Genomic DNA, 17,142 nt, shown 5'->3' on the forward strand with positions numbered 1-17,142 from the left:
GTGTAGTCGCCCACTGCACCCGCCTGCAAGGGGATCTTTAATCCCCCTTAAAAGTGCAGTCAGGTTGTTGCCTGCGCTGTGAAACACGGAGAGGTTTCAAAGTAGCAGCTGTTTTTCACCTGAATGTGCTCCCCCCAGTGCAGCGTCGGTTCGTGGCTGCATTGGGGGCACTGCATTCACTATAATGTGGTGCATTTTCCTGGTTAGCGCTGAGAGCACCTTTTGAAAGATGCGCTAACAAGGAAAGTGCACCCATATCGTAATACAGCCCCAGGTTGGAATCCACTTTTTTCATTCATATGCTGCCAGGTTAACAATATTTCTAAATATCAGTAGTTTTCGGGTCTTAAGTGGATAGCTCTACCGTGACACAGTAGAAATCGTAACACGCTGTCACACCCATTATCATGTTACTTATGGGAAGACCAAGGCAAACTTATCACAAGTAGCTGTCACAGCAAACAAGTTTGACACTGGGATTGAAAGCCACACGCACAAATTTGCTTGATCAAATTCAATCAAAACGGCCATTGATCAGAGTTCAGAACATTATCACCTGGTGGCTGGTCAATAGTCCTTAAGTGATGCGCTGATCAGCAATTCCACTCTGTCACCAAGGACACAGATACCCACTCATAGGAAGCTACAGTCAGAAGTCTCACTTGATGACATATGCATGAGGACAGTCTGAGAGAAAAGAACAGTCTGTACATGTCTACAATTTAAACTACTTTCCCGTCCGAGATAGAACTTCTATAGCTGAATTCACACATGAAAGTTAGTGCGATGTTTTTCACATAAAGTTAACCTCTAGGATATCAAATCACTGAACAAGAGACAATTGTGAAGAAGGTGAGATGGAAACATTTAGAGGAGGAAGTGACATTCAGTAGCATTCCAGTGATAGTTACCTCAAATTGCCCTGAAGTTTGGTGAGGTGGAACATTTGTAGTTCCACCCCAGTTTGGGTGTGCAGGTGTGTTGCAACTGCACTGCCTGAGCTTGACCTGTGAATATGTATAGGGGGTAACCCCATTCCCCATACATAATGGCCCGTCACCTCATCCTCTCACATGTACATGAGAAATAACATATTTGGCACTAAACTGTATTCCCAGAAGGAGTGGGCCAACCAACATGCATGGATTTGGGTTTATGAAGGAATTCCGTGAGCACACCCCAATCGCACTTTAATCTTTGCACATCAGTGCCTCCGCATGCCTTTCATGGTCCTTGATCACATTGTACATTACCAAATGAGAACTTCCAGTCCACTGATTGGATGGTTGGGGACGGTGCATGGGCAGTTATTATAACTATGGTCCCGGGTATAGAGGAACCTCAACATGCTCTCCCATTGGCTGCAAGGCAGCATCATAGCCATCCCGCCTGGAGGAGCAGGGTTATGCCTCACCTCTTATAGGGTGACAGGCAATAAGATAGTGAGGCAATGTCAGGGCACATGCGCCAACATGAAGAGCTGACTGTTCTGAAAAGTGGTACCTGGCTGCATGCCAGGTTTGAGTCAGTCTTCATTTCAAAGTAAAAGAACACATATGCCCTGTCTCTGGTACATAGATGGGTAGCTCTACAATGGTGGTGAAAAAGATATTACCCAATAAATACTTAGGGAGGTAAGTCACACATGCAGTCACAAACATTTTGGCACACAACAATCCACCAGCAGCAGGCACTGTTAATCACCCCAAGAACATACTAGGGGCACTCCTCTCCATCACACTTTTGACAACAATGTACTTGGCACAGTCAAGGCAAACTAACCATGGTACCCAACAATGCACCAGCAAAAACACTGTGCTCCCAATACTGTAGAGAAACTGAGATCTTCTCTACACACACTCCAAAGGAAAGAAGTCTAAGGCTCATTCCTTCTAACCTCTGCCTTGCCTTGACCATCTCCAGTAGGTCTAGGTTTATGCTGCCTCCACATTTAGCCTCTTTACCTCTCCTCACCACTGTCTGGAACCTGAACACCCAAGTGCCAAGGGATGGCGAGGATTAACAAAAATGTCTCAAGCAGGTATCATTAACAAGACAAGGCATATATGTTTGAATTAGGGTCTGTATATGTGTAAGTGAAGGTGTGTGAAGGTATTTGCTGAGCCCACCTGAAGATACTGTATGCTATTTACATTAGTGCCACCACTTGGCTTTGTTAGTTCAGGAATCTAATTCCACATTACAAAATAAATATTCTCCATATGCTGGGTGAGTGCCATGCGAAATCAAAGAGCTTCTACCACGGCCATTTGGATAGCTGGATCTCACAAATGCATTTAATTACAATGGTGGTCTGACATTCACCACCATACTCAATCGGGCAATAGAAGTCCTGTAGTTATGAGGAGTTACAGTCCATTTAAGAATGTAATCCTCTGATGTTCCTCATTAATGTGTTTCCCATCAACTGAGATTTGGGTACTCGTCCACTCTCCATAGCGGTATAGAAGCTTTATGTAACCTTGCCTTTCAGGACCTAGGACAATATCTCACCTTCACTAGAGTGATTGTCAACAAGAAAGCAAGGCACTTGCAGGCCACATGAGGCAGTGTGTGGAATTCGAGTTTTTTTGTAAGTCACAGGTTGAGTGAATTGATTGGTGCATATATATGTGTTCCTTGTATGGCTCAATACCTTCTGGGTGCTTTAACCCCTTGCGTGCGGGGCGTATTTTCCGCCTGTGCTGACTCCGCCTTGCGCGGGTGGAGTCATGACGGAACGGTTCGGTCATCAGCACAGCTCAACCGATGCTGATGACGGAACCATTCTGTCATCAGCATGGAAGGGGTTAAACGTGGCAGCCTGCATCCCCTGATCTCTGAGCCGAGTTCCATGTGTGCCCCAACTCTCTCAAAAGGGGTGATAGCCCAACATTCATAACTATGGGTCGCCTACTGCTTGTTTGAATCCAGTGGTTTCAAATTGTAGCACTCCTCTGCCCTTCCACCCTCAGTCTCAGATGCTGAGATAATTTGAGGGTATGAAATACTGAGGGAATCTGCCAGACCACGGCTTAAACTAGCCCAGTGGTGTACCCTACAGCTCTTAGGTAACAGAAGGTTCAGTCATCTTACTCCTAGAAAGGAATTTCCCCAACGATGGCCCTGCTGAAAAGAGGAACCTTGCAGCATTCCAGGGAGTCTAGGTAGAATATGACTCGTTATTTCGCATACAATTAGTTTGCATGCCATTACTACGCGTTTTTTTCTTAGCAAAAACCGTTACGGCGCTAATTTTTAGTTTGCATACCATTACATTGACAGTGTTAATGTATGCGAAGTAAAAACTTGCTTAGTAATAATAAAACCCAACACTACATACAAATACACTACACTACACATCCCAAAGTTAAAAACACTACCAAAACCCTCAAAAAAACTACCCTACACTACTAAAGCACCACTACACTACCCTAAACACTAAATCACTACCCTCTGTATGACACTGCCCCTAGCCCCGGTCCTGTCCCTACTCCCTAACACTACCCTGCACGACCCCCGACACTACCCTAAACCCTACAACAGTACCCTACACTACACAAAGACTACAACACTACCCTAAACCCTGAATCACTAGCCCCAGGACTACCCTACCCCTACTCCCAGTCCGTCCCCTTCACTTAAACCCTACCCTTCATGACCCCCTGACACTACCCTAAACCCTAAAACACTACCCTACATTACACAAACACTACTACACTACCCTAAACTCTAAAACACTAACCCCAGCACAACCCTACTCCTACTTCCAGTCCGTCCCCTTCACTTAAACACTACCCTGCATGACCCCCTAACACTACCCTAAACCTTAAAACACTACCCTACACTACACAAACACTACTACACTACCCTTAATACTAAAACACCACCCCAGCACGACCATGCCCCTACCCCCAAGTCCATCCTCTACACTGAAACACTACCCTGCACAACCCCCCAGCACTACCCTAAACCCTAAAACACTACCCTACACTACACAAACACTACAAGACTACTCTAAACCCTAAAACACTACCCTAAGCACGACCCTGCCCCTACTCCCAGTCCTGCCCGTACACGCAAACACTTCCCTACACGACCCCCTGACACTTCCCCAATACCCTAAAACACTACCCTACACTATACAAACACTAATACAATACCCACACCCTAAAACAAAATCCCAAGCATGACCCTGCCCCTACCCCAATCCGCTCCCTACACTTAAACATTACCCTGCACAACCCCCCAACACTACCCTACAACCCACAAACACCACAACACTACACTAATACCTAAAAAACTAACCCCTGCACGACCCTACCCCATCCCCCTCTCCTGTACCTACACACAAACAGTACCCCACACGGCCCACACCACTACCATTAAACTAAAAACACTACTGCTCAAACGCAAACCCTACAAAATTAAACAGTCCTTTTTACCTGTATCTCCTGGGTGGGTGCCGTCATCGCTGCCTCCTCAACTCTCATATTACTTCGCATGCTTTGTAACAGCGCATGTGAAGTAATAACATGTGCACTAAAAGCTATGCGGTATTACAGCGCATGCATTGTAACGCATGCGTAGTAATGATATGCAGTGTAATTACCACGTACAAAAGGATGTTTCCCGTCCAGGTATGAGCCTGGGTGAGTCTGTTAAACTTGGCTACCCCCAAGATGTGGGACCGAGACATCCTTGACTTATGAACAATATAACATTTAAGTTTAGTAGGGAAGTGTCCCTGGACGATGAGCCAACAGTTTTCTGTGTCAATGCTCCTGAGGTTACAGAAGCTGAATCAACACCAGTAAGCTGTTCTTGGCCGTGTTTGGCATGTTGTAGAGTAATTTCAACATGGGTCGACAGTGCACACCTATTTTTATTCTGATTATTCGTCAACTTATTCAAATGTATCCTTATTTCAACTCGCGCAATAAACACACCACGCAGTGTCAGCGTAAAAGGCCATTTTATTAGACCAGGCTGCGTAATCTGTACATAACAATAAACGTAAAGCAGGCAATAACATCAAACCCCCACTCACACTCCCCTCTCATTTGTTTCACTCGTTTCACCTCATCACAAATCCCTAGAAGCTCCATACCATACTTTATTCCTGCCCCTCAATCACTTGTCATCCAGCCCGCTCCTTGCGTCCTTCCAGTCATGCCTCTATCCGCCATTCAAACTCCCCCCCAAGGGATGGGTGTGCCCGCTCTTGACCCCCCTGTCCCTTCAAAGTACTGCCTAAAGCAGCTTCGGCCTAAACTGGCAACGCTATAGACCGACCCAAAACCACACCACCAATTGCCGGGTGGGTGGGAGGCCTTTCTTTTTCTCCCTCCCGATGGTGCCAGGCGCAGGAAGAGGAAGTTCCCTTCCTCCCCTGCGCTTATATACCCACCCCCTAACTCCTCCCCTTCCCCTGCCTGTCCTATCCCGCGCGAATGACTCCGGGGGAAGACTAGTCTGCGACTGTGCTTCCCCCGGGGCCCGGCATCGCGCAATAAACAGACCACGCAGTGTCAGCGTAAAAGACCATTTTATTAGACCAGGCTGCGTAATCTGTACATAACAATAAACGTAAAACAGGTAATAACATCAAACCCCCACTCACACTCCCCTCTCATTCGTTTCACTCGTTTCACCTCATCACAAACCCCTAGAAGCTCCATATCATACTTTATTCCTGCCCCTCAATCACTTGTCATCCAGCTCGCTCCTTGCGTCCTTCCAGTCATGCCTCTATCCGCCATTCGAACTCCCCCCCCAAGGGATGGGTGTGCCCGCTCTTGAGCCCCCTGTCCCTTCAAAGTACCGCCAACCAGGGAACCCCCTGTAGGGCGGTTCTCTGCCCCACCCCCCATCTAAGGTCCGTCAGCCCGCACCAATCACACCCGCACTCACTCCCTGCGACACCAGATAGCCTCATTCCATAACTCACTACATCTCTCATCTCCATCATGTAATAAGCATTGCCCAGCTGGGACAAGTGCACTCCATCGTCCCTAAAAACTAAAGGTTCCTCGAGTCGAATCCCTCCGTGTGCAATTACTTTAATGTCCTTGTCACCACAGTAAAGTATCATTGCCCTGTTGAGCTTCCTTCATGCCTTTTCGATTGCCCCATGCTTCATCGCCCCTCTCCACACTTTCCTGGGGACCAACTCTGTCCAGGTAATGCAGGTCCCTGCAAGCCTAGATTTCAACACCTCCAGGTCCCGTTGCATAAGCTGTAAAAGCGCCAAACCTGACAGCTGCACCAAGTCATTTTCTCCCAGATGTATTATCCACAAATCAGGGCATCCCCTTTGCAGGATCATCTTCGCGAGCCAGGGCAGTAGTGCCCCCCATCGCATGCCACCTCTGCCCCACCATTGTACCTTGTGCAAGTGTCTTTTCAGTCCCAGGTTACGGCCGTAAACCTGTTGCTCCGCATATTTTGACGCCCAATGCACAAAGGAGTGCCCAACAATCCATGTCACTGTCTTACTGCCCGGTCCACCCACGCAACCTACGAAGAAAAAGATGTTAGAAAGAGGAACAACAACATGAATCAACCAACATCCTGCCTGGGACCATCTCATTTCCTCACATACCTCTCGCAACAGTGTGACTTCCACCGCCCAATCCTCCTAATCCTGTCCCAGGACCACCCCAACCTGGCCGCCGTTGTCGCAGCCCCAATCCTGAAGGAGTGAGTCCCGAAACCAGACGCATCCAACCCCAATCGCCGCAAGGCCTTGCGCAACACAGCCAGCAATTGTCCCGCCGTCAATCTCGCGCCGATGCATGACAGAAAATTTCCCCACGCGCCACACTCACCATCCCCAGGAAAGTCCGCCACTCACCCACAGGGCATACTCCTCCACCCTCCGTCTCGTTCAGCCACACACACCCGACCTGTTCCTGCCCAACTGATCAGTCTTCGAGCACCGCAACCAAATACCCAAGCGACCACCATCCACCCGAATCTCCTCGAACAACCCACCAGCCATACCCCTTGCACCCAGCAACTCAGACACCCTGAAAGCCCCGAAAAACATCCACACCATACACAATCGAAAAAGGCCAAACTCCACCAGGTCATAGCAACATTCCGGCAACACCCCAACCAGCCGGACCAACAACTCAAAAGTAACCGCTTCCCGCAGCCTCCCTCCCCCCCACTCCTGCATTCCCTGCCCCAACCCCGCAACATCCTGCTCACGATCACATCCTTAGTCGGATCAAAACCCAGAAACAAGACACAGTAAAAGGATATCCCGGCCAATTTGCCAGACCTCGTGGCCGCAGTCAAACCCCTATCAATACAGTCCAGCACAAACCGTCTCAGCCCTTGCTCAACCTCAGACTCAACCACCATGACGCAATCCGGATTCCAACCCATGAAAGCACTTAATTCAGACCATGCCAGACGATACGTCCGTCTCGTGGTGTCTGCTACAGAGCCCTCCACCAGGCCAATCATCCTCACTCCCCCAAGGCCCAGATGCCGGCGGGCAGCTCGGTCTTGCAAGTATCCGCTCCCGGTGCCAGGTGCCGAAACCGCTGCCACTGCGAACGAGACAAAGCATCCGCAATGTCATTATTCGCCCCAGGGACATGCTTTGCTCGAAACACCACAATCAACCGCAAACATGCCAGCATGAACCTCCACAACAGCCGCAGCACTCTCAGGTCCCTTGCCCTCTGATGATTCACCAGATCCACCATCGTCATGTTGTCCACATGGAAAAGCACCGACCTGTTCCGAAATTCCGCCCCCACACTTCCAGTGCCACCAGCAAAGGGAAGAATTCCAAGAAAGCAATGCTCCTCCCTTGTTTGAGCCAGGAGGCCGGTCAGCTCTCCGCACACCACCTGCCGTCCCAGAAAACACCAAACCCCGCTGACCCAGCCGTGTCAGAGTAAATTTGGCATTGCCAGACCGCCCTCTCCTCATCAAAGTCCAGGGACACACCGTTAAAATCTTGCAAGAATGTCATCCAGGTCCTCAAATCTGCCCTCACACCCATGGAAATCCTGACTCTGTGATGTGGAAGCACTGCCCCCGACATGGCCATGCCGAGCCGCCTACAGAACGTCCGCCCTGCACGCACCACCCGACACGCAAAGTTAAGGAAACCCAGAAGTCTCTGAACCGCAAGCAAAGGAATCCGCTTCTCCCCAACCGCCCAGTCCAGACATGCCAGTATCTCCGCCACCTTGGCCGCAGGGAGGCGCGCCAGCCACTGCACCGAGTCCAGTTCAATCCCCAGGAACGTGAGGCAACAGCTGGGACCAGCCGTCTTCTCTAACCAAACTGAAGGGCCATCTCCTGGAATCACGACAGGGCCCTGCCGCAATCCCCGGAACCTGCCCTCCCCAGGAAGAGGAAATCATCCAAGTAATGAGTGGCCACACGGCACCCACTGACTCGCACCATGACCCACTGCAGGAAAGTGCTGAATAGCTCGAAAAGAGCGCAGGATATGGCACATCCCATGGGCAAAACTTTGTCCACGTAGATGGCCCCCCCCAAACTGCATTCCTAAGAGCGAAAAATCCGCCGGATGAATAGGCAGTAAACGGAAGGCTGACTTGATGTCGCATTTCGCCAATTCAGCCCCCGCCCCCGCCCCACACACCCTCACCAGACGGATCGCATCGTCCACTGACACATAGAGCACTCTAGAATCCTCCTCTGCAATAAAGTCGTTCACAGACTGGCCCTCCGGCCATGACAGGTGGTGTATCATCCTGAACTCACCCTTCTCTTTCTTTGGCACCACCCCCAATGGAGAGATGATCAGGTCCGCCAAAGGCCAGTCAGTAGACGAGCCAGCTACCCTTCCTTCCTCAACCTCCTTCTTCAATTTCGCAGCCACCACCCTAGGCAATTCCTTAGCAGATCTCAAGTTGTCGGCCCACCGGCACTCCCTAGGACCTTGGTAGCCCACTCTAAAACCCTCCGTGAAGCCCCAGAACAGCCGCGCCGCTGCCTCCTGATCCAGGTAGCACTAGAGCCAGGGGGCCATCGCCTTCACCCTAACCGGTGTAGGTGCCCTTCTGTCCAGGGTGGCCCAACCTCTGGCGTTCCTCCACTGTTCGAAGGGCGTAGCGAGGGTGAGGCACTGAGTAAGGGCATGTTTCGCGCCGCATTTCGAGCACTCATGCTTAAACTTACAGGGATATCTGGAACAATACCCCTTATTGTAGCTCCAACAGGCCCCTGTGGAATATCCCCCTGGCTTAGACTGTTGACCCGAGACGATGGTGTTGGGCACTGTTCCACCCCCCCGCCCCGCCTTGGGCGGGACGCGGGGGAATAGACCGATACAGAACCGGCAAGCCGCTGGCCGTGTGTGTGGACGCAGTGGAGTGTGTGGACGCCATCCACTATACCCAGAGTTCCTGATCAACTTCCCCCAACTCTTCTCGGGATTCGCACTGACCCTAGCTCTAAACTCCTCATCATAGCTCAGCCAGGCAAAACCCCGGAACTGCATCTGGGCCTTGCGAATGATGTCCATGTATTTGAAAAGCGCAATCGCCCTGTCCAAATACTTCTCGCAGTAAATACTGGCATAAATCAAGAACGCTGACGTCCAGTTTTCCATCGTCACTGGCACCCTAGGGTGCCTCGTCAGCTCCCACCCCTCCTCTTTGGACCCCTCCTTTGCGTGCACCTCCCTATGTAGTAGCTTAAAGGCATTCCACAAATTCATGCCTCCAAATCCGTGCCCTTAGTTTCTCTGAGAGATGCGAACCCAATGGCATAGCCAAACCCATATACGGCAGTTTCTTCGGAACCTTCACACCCTTCTCCTCTTTACCATCCCCCTTGTCAGTCTGCATCCCTGTCGTCACACACTTACCGTCCACCTTCTCACCATCCCCAGGTGGACCGCCCGATGGCTTCTCCGACTCCCGGACCGAATCGTCCCCCACTCCCACTGACCTGCAGGTTCTCTTACGCCCCTCCCCCCCCGGGGACCGTCATCCCAGGCTGCCCACCAGGATCCCTCACCTGTGAGTGCCGTGGTCCGTTCCCTGGGCCGTTCTCTGGGCACCGTCACCTGGACCACTGCCGTCCTGGCCTTGGTCTTCATCGACGCCGGGGCCTGCAAAACACCAATGTCGCCATTGTCCGCAGCACCCCCTAAGCCTTCTGAGTCATCCCACACCTCCCTGTCCTCCAGCTCATCACTCTCTGCGCCATAATCCAACTCATGCACCGGTTCCAGATCCACACGTACACTCTCCACCTCCTTCACAGCTCTCTTCACGGCTTTCTGCACACCCCCATGAGCACGCATGCCAGTCTCCACACGTGCCGCAGGAGCCCGAGCCCTCGGTGGAGGGACAGCTGCCGCAGACTGCCCTACTGCTTCTGTCCTGAGTTTTGGGGCCGTCTTGCGCCCCGCCAGGCACCCCTGGGCTCTGCCGACAGCCACCAGCTTGGATCCCCTCCCGCCCCTCAGGTCGCTCCAGCCTGAGTGGGCCCCAGCACCATCGGGCCTCAAAGCCGTCCTGGCAGTCCCTACGCCCGCCATAACTCTCTGGGGTGGGGGTTCCACCACGTTCTTCCTAGCCCTGACTCTCCTAAGCTCTTCCTCCAGCTCCGCCTCCCGTTCCTCTTCAGAGGTCGGGGTGGGGGGGCCCTCAACCTCGTAACCCCACACCGCTCCCACCCTGGCCTGCTCAGCCCACCTGACCTCCCAGATCTGTTTGAGGATCCTCTCCTCCCTGGCCCTGTCCTCCCAAGATAGCGCGCCCCAGATCTGAGGGGGCGGGGGCGGGCAGTAGCCCATAAGCTCAGCCCCCAGGGGGAAGAAACCACCCTGCCCAAAACCACGAGCCCACCCGGGCACCCCACCCATGGAAACCAAGACCACCGCCCCACCCCGGTCCACGGCTTCCCGGCCGGCTCCTGCCTTGTGTAGCGATTACATTACAGACAGGGCTTGTCCCCTATCATTCACGGAGGTTCCGTTGTTTTAATGGTAGAGCTGAGTGGAGGGTGTTAGTCTTGAGAACTGCAACTACCAGCATGCCTAGGGGCCGGAAGCAGGTGGCGTAGGGTGGAACTCATATAAGCACCTCCTTCCCGCTGAGGCGGTGCTTGTCAATCATTCTGGTTCGTCGAGGGATGGCGGATGGTGTTCCCCGCCGGATTTCAGCTAGAAGACTTCTGCTTTTGTTGTCCGGGACATTGTGAGAAGGATCGCGTTTGATACGGGACTTGTGACAGGTACTTTTGCGGTTGGAGCGCGGGCTCGCCTCCTCCGTGTCTTGCAACGTAATTCTGTGAGTGCTTTCAGGGAAAGCCGCGGTGCAGTTTTAAACGCATTCCTCGCGTTTGATATTGCAGGCAGCAGGGTTAAACGAAAGTGCTCTGAACGCGTCTGAATACGAAGACGCGTTCCGATTCCATTCGTTTCAAATTGATAAGGGAACGTGACTTGCTTCCAGAGAAAGGCGGAGAACTCCGCAGAGGAGAAAGTCCAGAGCTCTGAAAAAACAAGATTGCGTTGTGCTGTTTAAACAACGCCTATTTTGTGGACATCATTTCGTCTTGGGCTTCACCCTGGAATAACGTTCGGAATCCTTCCGTTTCTGTTGCACAAAGACACATACCGTCTTCCAATGAACTTTGAAGAGGACAGTTTAAATCCTTGTGTCATTTCATTTCTTTTGAGAAGAGGGAAAGAATCGCCCTGTGTAGCTGCATATCATTGGTAAGGGAATACATAGATGTCTTGCATATGTTAATTACCCTTCAGGAAAGAACAGATGATATATCTTGTGCGTTATCTTCCCCTTCTGCAGAGTGGAAGCCCTTCCTGGTAACTAGCAGTTCTTTCGACCAGACCTTGAGGGATCCACAGAGATCACAGCTCTTAATTATTTGTCCACTTCCCTTTTCCCCGGGGCGCGAGTTCACGCAGAGGTTTCAAACACTCTTTGTTGGGAATCGTGCTCGGGAGGAATTGGGAGGCATTTCATCTGACGTCGTCTCCGCTGGTCACAAGGTGAAGGTTAGTGGCAATTGTTATCCTTGAGCTGCTGCCGATCCCGACAGCTTGACAAGCCCAAGAATAACGCCCGGCCTAGACGATGGATGTCGAAGGAGCATTGGCTTCTATGATGGAAAGCTTGGCCGCTCTGCAGCGTGAAGTGCACACTTCTAGAACCGAATCTCAGGTATTACATAAAGAGGTGGGCTCCTTACGAAGAGAGGTAGCAGGGCTAACACGTAGGGGTACAGGAGGGGTTCATTTACTTAAACCCGCCACACTGCCACCGCCTGTTACCACCACACACATGCCCTCTGTAGGAGCAGAAGGGGGTGGGTTTGCTATACCTCTTCCTCACACAGTTCCCCCTGCTGACCCTACCCACACAGTACATATAGTACAAAATTTGGGAATCCCATTGGCACCCCCTGAACGTTTTTTTGGGGATCCCCGGAAATTCGAGACATTTCTAAATCAATGTAGACTACATTTCTTATGTAAACCTGGGGTGTTTCAAGATGAACCAGCAAAAACAGCATTTATGATGTCCTATATGAGTGGAAATGCAGCAAGTTGGACAGTGCCCTTACTGGAAAGGAATGACCCCGTGTTGCACAACTTTTCAGATTTTTGCTTGGAACTCCGGAAACTGTTTGATAGAAAATCCCATATGATGACCCTTGACAGGGAATTGTTAACTTTGCGTCAAGGTTCCCAGGACCTGTTGACTTATATTACATCCTTCAACATACTGGTGGTGGAAACCGATTGGCCTACTAGTAAACGTATTACATTATTCTATCAAGGATTGAGAGGGGAGCTTAAAGACGTCCTGGCACAGGTAGTGCAGCTTCCCAATACTTGTGAAGAACTCATAGATTTGACCGTCCAGTTGGACCACCGACTTCTGGACCGAAAAGGGGACAGAAACAGGATGGGGGATGGTCGGTATATGTCTCCCCGTTTCAGAAACCTCCCTGAAGACCGACCCAAAGTAGCAGAAGGCACTGAGCCTATGCAAATTGGAGGAATCCGCGGGCCCCTTTCATAAGAAGAAAGAGAGAAAAGGCGACGACTGAAACAGTGTCTGTATTGTGGAAAAGGGGGCCATTTCATAAAAGATTGTAGAGCAAGAAATGCACTTCCGGGACGCCCGTTCATGCCTCGTGTGCAGGCGATTGTACAAGCAGGAGAGCAGGCGGAAAACTAAAAAACCCAAATCAGGAAGAGATCTCTGCCTTGGGTTATCAATCATCTATGGTCTCATCAGTACTCGCTAATACGCTCCATCCAGCTGTCGCCCATATGAATCTCCAGGTTACGCTGTGGGTCTCTTCCCATGAAGCATTGGATAAAGACGCCTTACTGGATTCCGGGGTGACAGGAAGTTACATCGACCAGGAATATGCTATGAAACTCGGAATCATTTGTGAGAAGAAGGAGAAACCCGAGTTGGTGAAGGCAGTTGACGGAACAGTCCTGTCCTCTCGTCCTGTGTCGTATCATACAAGTCCTCTATTAATGCAAACCAGCAAAAACCATCAGGAATACATTCAGTTCGATCTCATCGACGCGCCTCAATTTCGAATCATTTTGGGTATGCCCTGGTTGACCCTTCATGATCCGAAGGTCAGTTGGGCGGCACGTACCATTACCTTATCGTCTGACTATTGTACGGAACACTGCAAACGGGATAGTCCGGTTCCCAACACCCCTGGTATAACGCCTTCGGTGTGTCTGGCGATCGAAAGTTCCTCAGAGCGTTATTGTTGCGCCACCATTCTTCCTGAAGAATACAAGGAATATCTCCCAGTGTTCAATCAACAAAAGGCTACTACATTACCACCGCATCGGGTATATGACTGCCGTATTGAACTGGTACCAGGAGCTGACATCCCATGCAGTCGAGTGTATGCACTGACGGAGAAGGAGACACAGTACCTAAAGACCTATATAGAGGATTACCTAGCATCTGGTTTTATCAGGCATTCAACGTCACCAGCCTCATCCCCTATGTTTTTCATTCCTAAGAAGGAGTGCGCAGAATTAAGACCTTGTATCGATTATAGAGCGATTAATCGTGTAACAATCAAAAATCGATACCCTCTCCCCTTAATACCCGTACTGATGGACCAATTGAAAGGAGCTCGCTTTTTTACCAAACTAGACCTTCGTGGAGCATATTATTTGGTCCGTGTCCAAAAAGGGGATGAATGGAAGACGGCGTTCCGAACAAAATTTGGATTGTTTGAATACAGGGTGATGCCCTTTGGGCTGTGTAACGCTCCTGCAGCGTTTCAGTTTTTCATGGACGAAGTGCTGCGAGGATGCTTGGAAACGTTTTGTGTCGTCTATATAGACGACATTCTGGTCTATTCGTCCACCTTTTCGAAACATGTGAATCATGTGAAAATTGTGCTCGGCAAATTACAACAAAATTCGCTTTATGCGAAACTTGAGAAATGTTTGTTCCATGCTCGGGAAGTTACCTTTCTTGGCTATGTGATCAATGAACATGGATTCCAAATGGATATATCTAAAGTTGAGGCTATCACCAATTGGAATACTCCTCAGAATGTTAAATCGGTGCAGAGCTTTCTTGGCTTTGCCAATTACTATAGGAGATTCATTAAAGACTTTTCTAAAATCATACATCCTATCTCAAGCCTTTTGAGAAAGAAATCTCCCTTTGTTTGGAGCGAGAATGCAGATAATTCATTCCGATTCCTAAAGAAACAGTTCACGCAAGCTCCAATACTTCGCCATCCTGATCCTCAAAGGCCTTTCATACTGGAAACGGATGCATCTCAAAATGCCGTGGGAGGTGTGCTATCTCAAAGACATCCTGTGACTGGCCAAATACATCCTGTTGCCTTCTTCTCGAAAAAACGTACACTTTGTGAGATTAACTATTCTATTTCAGACAAAGAGCTTCTTGCTATTAAAAGAGCATGCGAGGAATTGCGCCATTATCTCCTGGGAGCAGCTCACACTGTAGAAATCTATACGGATCACAGGAATTTGTTGTTTTTGAAAACAGCCAAGGCGCTCACCCCCCGGCAGTTGCGTTGGACATTGTTCTTTTCAGACTTTGATTTTATCATCAAGTATAAACCGGGGCCCCAAAATGGGAAAGCGGATGCCCTTTCCTGCATCGGAGAAACAGACGACCAGAGTAGAACCAGTAACACCGAACCTCCATTTATATTACAAGGTGTGAGCTTGACGAACCCTTCAGATGCACTGTTGTCCTCACAGGATTTCCTGGAGGACTTGAAGATTGCCCTTGCAAATGAGAACTTACAGGACTGGGTCCAGGAATATCCGGAGCATCGTGCTGTGAAAGATGATCTTGCCTATCATGGCAAGGCCCTCTTTGTCCCAACTGAGGCTCTACGTCAACGAGTGTTCACCTGGGTCCACGATTCCACACTGGGTGGACAATTGGGAACGTATAAAACAATCGCCAGCGTGGAACGCTCTTTTTGGTGGCCTCGAATGCGAGATGATGTACGACACTACATTGGGAACTGTGCTATCTGTGCACAAGGAAAAGCGATCCATGCGAAACCTGTAGGACTATTAAGATCATTGCCTATACCTCCCCAGCCTTGGCATACGTTATCAATGGATTTCATAGTCGAGATGCCACCCTGTGACGACAAGACGGTGATCTTGGTCGTTGTAGACCACCTGACGAAAATGGGACATTTCGTACCATTGAGTGGGCTGCCCACAGCTGCAGAACTGGCAGAGGTGTTTCTCCAACACATTGTACGAGCTCATGGTATCCCTTGTGTTCTAATCACTGACAGGGGGACTCAGTTCACTTCCCGGTTCTGGAAGGCTCTTTGCAAAACACTGAACATTGATGCACGGCTCTCCTCCAGCTACCATCCCCAGACAGATGGCAAAACCGAACGCCTGAACCAGACTCTGGAACAGTACCTCCGATGCTTCACTCTGCAGAACAATCTGGAATGGACTTCCCTGTTATGGATGGCAGAATTTGCGTACAATAATGCTGTGCACTGCACTCTGGGTTGTTCTCCCTTTTTCTGCCTCCAGGGCTACCACCCCAATGTTCTTCCTTTTGATTGGCCTGTTCGTTCCCCTGTGCCTAGTATACATGAACATCATGCACATCTTAGGGCGGTGCTTATAGCCGCTAAACACAATCTGGCTGAGGCGCAGTCCTCTCAGAAAACATACGCTGATAAGAAAAGAACCCCTGAGCCTGACTATGGGGTGAGGGACAAGGTTTGGCTCTCCACTAAACATCTTCATCTGAAGGGGGTCTCCAAACTGAAACCGAAATTTGTGGGTCCTTACACTATAGTGGAGGTCATTAACCCTGTGGCAATGAGGCTCTCCCTTCCCGATTCATGGCAGATCCATCCTGTTTTCCATGTGTCTCTGCTCCGGCCATGTCCTCCCAGTATGAGACTTCCCGATCGGCCCCTTCCTGTTGAGGTGGATGGTCAGGAGGAGTACGAGGTGCAGGCGATCCTTGATTCTCGTATGGTGAGGGGTAGTGTTCAGTATCTGGTAGATTGGAAAGGTTTTGGGCCCGAGGAGAGGACGTGAGAGCCTCTGGACAACCTACATTGTCCTCAGTTGGTGGCTCTCTTTCATGCTTCGCATCCTGGTAGGCCTGGGCGACCGCCGGGTCGGCGGTCCTCGGCAGGGGGTCCTGTAGCGATTATATTACCGACAGGGCTTGTCCCCTATCATTCACGGAGGTTCCGTTGTTTTAATGGTAGAGCTGAGTGGAGGGTGTTAGTCTTGAGAACTGCAACTACCAGCATGCCTAGGGGCCGGAACCAGAACCTAGGGTGGAACTCATATAAGCACCTCCTTCCCACTGAGGCGGTGCTTGTCAATCTTTCTGGTTCGTCGAGGGATGGCAGATGGTGTTCCCCGCCGGATCTCAGCTAGAAGACTTCTGCTTTTGTTGTCCGGGACATTGTGAGAAGGATCGCGTTTGATACGGGACTTGTGACAGGTACTTTTGCGGTTGGAGCGCGGGCTCGCCTCCTCCGTGTCTTGCATCGTAATTCTGTGAGTGCTTTCAGGGAAAGCCGCGGTGCAGTTTTAAATGCATTTCTCGCGTTTGATATTGTAGGCAGCGGGGT

The 17,142-nt window shown here is 50.4% G+C and overlaps 1 protein-coding gene across 1 annotated transcript in view; it reads left to right on the top strand.

Annotated features, from left to right (window-relative positions):
- The window catches only part of LOC147673997 (polycystin-1-like protein 2), a 915,503-nt gene that overhangs the window by 512,374 nt on the left and 385,987 nt on the right, over positions 1 to 17,142 (top strand). The gene's annotated exons all lie outside the window — the stretch shown is intronic.

This window comes from Lissotriton vulgaris, chromosome 12 (assembly GCF_964263255.1).
Source record: "Lissotriton vulgaris chromosome 12, aLisVul1.2, whole genome shotgun sequence".
Classification (NCBI taxonomy): domain Eukaryota; kingdom Metazoa; phylum Chordata; class Amphibia; order Caudata; family Salamandridae; genus Lissotriton; species Lissotriton vulgaris.